A 3,042-nucleotide genomic window follows, 5' to 3' on the forward strand; every position below is an offset into this window, starting at 1 on the left:
TCAATGATTTCCACGTTCTGTTGGGTCACCTCTCTTTGGAATTGGCACAAATATGCATCTCTTCCAATCAGTTGGCCAGATAGTTGTCTTCCAAATTTCTTTGCATAGATGAGTGAGTGCCTTCAATGCTGCATCTTTGTTGAAAGATTTCTATTTGTATTCCATCAATTTCTCGTGCCTTGTTCTTTGCCAATGCTTTCAGTGCACCTTGGACTTCTTCCTTCAGTACCATTGGCTCTTGGTCATATACTACCTCTTGAAATGATTGAACATCGACCATTTATTTTTGGTACAGTGACTCTATGTATTACTTCCATCTTCTTTTGATGCTTTCTGCCTCATTCATATTTTGCCCATTGTTGTTCTGCATCATTCATATTAGCAACAATTGTTATTGTTGCTAAATGCCTTTAAGTCAGTTCCGACTCATAGAGACCCTGTACAGGTTTTCCTAGAGTGGCTGGTGGGTTTGAACTGCTAGTCTTCTGGTTAGCAGTCCAATGCTTATCCTACAGTGTCACAGCGGATCTTTTTTTGCCCATAGACTACTTCAATATTATAAGTTGAGGCTTGAATTTTTTTTTCTTCAAGTTTTTTCAGCTTGAGAAATGCTGAGCATGTTCTTCCTTTTGATTACCTAACTCCAGGTCTTTGCACATTTCATTATAATATTTGACTTTGTCTTCTTGAGCTGTCCTTTGAAATTTCATGTTCAACTCTTTTACCTCCTCATTTCTTCCATTCACTTTAGCATCTCTACTCTGGAGAGCAAGTTTCAGAGTCTACTCTGAATCTATTTGGTGGATTACTTCTGAATGTTTAGCCACTGAAAGCAGGAGGTTTTAATACATCACTTTTGATGAAGGACAGAACAAATATAAAGAAACTTAATAAAGACACAGAAGAACTATACAATCAACCAATTTGACCTCATAGACATATACAGAGCACTTAACCCAACAGCACAAGATACATTCTTTTCCAGTGCACAAGGAACATTGTATACAACATTGTAGAATACAGATAAATCTGCAAAACACCTCATAACATGGATGAACCTGGAAGACATTATGTGAATGAAATTGTTGTTGTTAAGTGCTGTAGAGTAGGGTTCCAACCCATATCAACCTTGTATATTATTTTCAAGGAGCAGCTGGTGAACTTGAACCACGGGCCTTCTGGTTCAAGTGGACTTTGCAGTCTGGTGCATTAACCAACAGTGCCACACCAGGACTCCTGAATTAAATTAGTCAATCAAAAAAGGGCAAATATTGTATGAGACCACTGTTATAAAAGGCGAAGAAAACATTTTCTTGATAAAAGAAACATTCTATCATTCTATGATAATTATGGGGTGGGGCTAGGGAAAGTTTTTCACTGGCTAGAGGGTAGACATATGTTAGTAAGGGTGATGGGGAAGGCAATATACAATAAGAGAGAGGATGGCAGAGGAAAGATGAAGTTAGTGGGAGACACAGGGAGGAATGCAAGAGTTAATGTGAATACTGTTAACTGATGGTACATGGAGTAGATTACAATCATTGTTATGAAACAAAGTATATGATTTGTTGAATCTAAGACTGATGATCTGCCTGTAAATATCCACTCAATTCACAATAAAATGTTAAAAAAATAAATAAATAAAGATCCTGTGAATGCACGTTCCCCAAAAGAAGGAAGCTTTATGCCAGTAATGGATGTTCTTCCCTTGAGAATCCTAGTGACCCTTCCAATTCCCTAAGGTAACAAGACTTCCAGCAATGTCCTTTCTGTCTGCCTGTACCCCTGATGTCCTTTTACCTTAGGTTCCAGATGTCAATTTGGCCTTAGGCGGTGGTGCCTCCAAAGACTGGTAGGACTTAGACACGCTCTAGTGGTAGTGGACAGACTAGTCTGGGAACTGTCCACTTCCTAGTTTGGCTGCAAAGATGAGAATACACTTTTTCCTTCTCAGTATTTCCCAATCTAAGTTTACCTTTCTTTAAGTGGTTCAAGCAGACTAGTTGCTTCTCGGAAACCGTATGCAGGGTCATTATGGGTCGGAACCAACTCGACGGCACTTAACAACAACAACAACAACCTTTATTATATCTTTTCTTTAGGTAGCAAGTAGACTTGCAGCCCTTTTTCTAATTGCTGGCGATCTTGGGCTAATGTGTTGGTTTTGTCTCTTTCTTCCTTTTAATTTTTAAATACCTTTTATTGTGAATTGAGTGAATGTTTACAGAGCAAATCATCAGTTTTACATTCAGCAAGTAATATACTTTGCTTCATTACAATGATTGCAATCCTCTCCATGTACCATCAGTTAATGTACCTCCATTCACTTTATCGCATTCTTCCTTGTGTCTCCTACTATCTTCATCTTTCCTCTGCTAACCTCCCTCTTGCATATTGCCTGTCCTGTGACCTGTGTTATCATGTATCTACCCTCTAGTCTGAAAGTAGTCTTCCTTTCCCTTTAACCATCATAGATTGTTTCTTTTATTAAGAAAACCTTTTCTTAACTGTTTACATTTTCATAAAATTGGTCTCAACAATATTTGTCCTTTTGTGATTGACTAATTTCACTCAGGAGCCCTGGTGTAGCACCTTAGGATAAATACTCGACCTCAAGGTTGGTTTGAACCACAGGTGTGCAGCTCAAAGTCGCCAGCTACTCCTCGGACACCCTATACAGTGTCACTGTAATAGCATGGATCTACTGACCTAAACAAAATGAAGTCATTTAGTCATTAGGTCTCAGATGAGGACCCTGCAAATGAGGAAGTTTAAAAATTATCTAAGATGACCTTCAGGTCCTAGGAGGAAAACAGGACAAGGAGAGTAGGACCTGTTTAAACCCACCTAGATAGTTATCTCAGGAATTACACAGCTGTGACCCTAAAGGTAGAACGTTTGAGGAAGTTTGTTGATTTATTGTTTTTTCCCCTCAAAGAATTCTATCTTGATGTTAAAATAGATGAAGTGAACATCCAAATGTAAGTTACCCTATATCATGTGCTTGCTCTTTGTGAAAGAAAGGATGATCTTGAGAAATTA

This window comes from Chrysochloris asiatica, unplaced genomic scaffold, assembly GCF_000296735.1.
Source record: "Chrysochloris asiatica unplaced genomic scaffold, ChrAsi1.0 scaffold00138, whole genome shotgun sequence".
Taxonomy (NCBI): Eukaryota; Metazoa; Chordata; class Mammalia; order Afrosoricida; family Chrysochloridae; genus Chrysochloris; species Chrysochloris asiatica.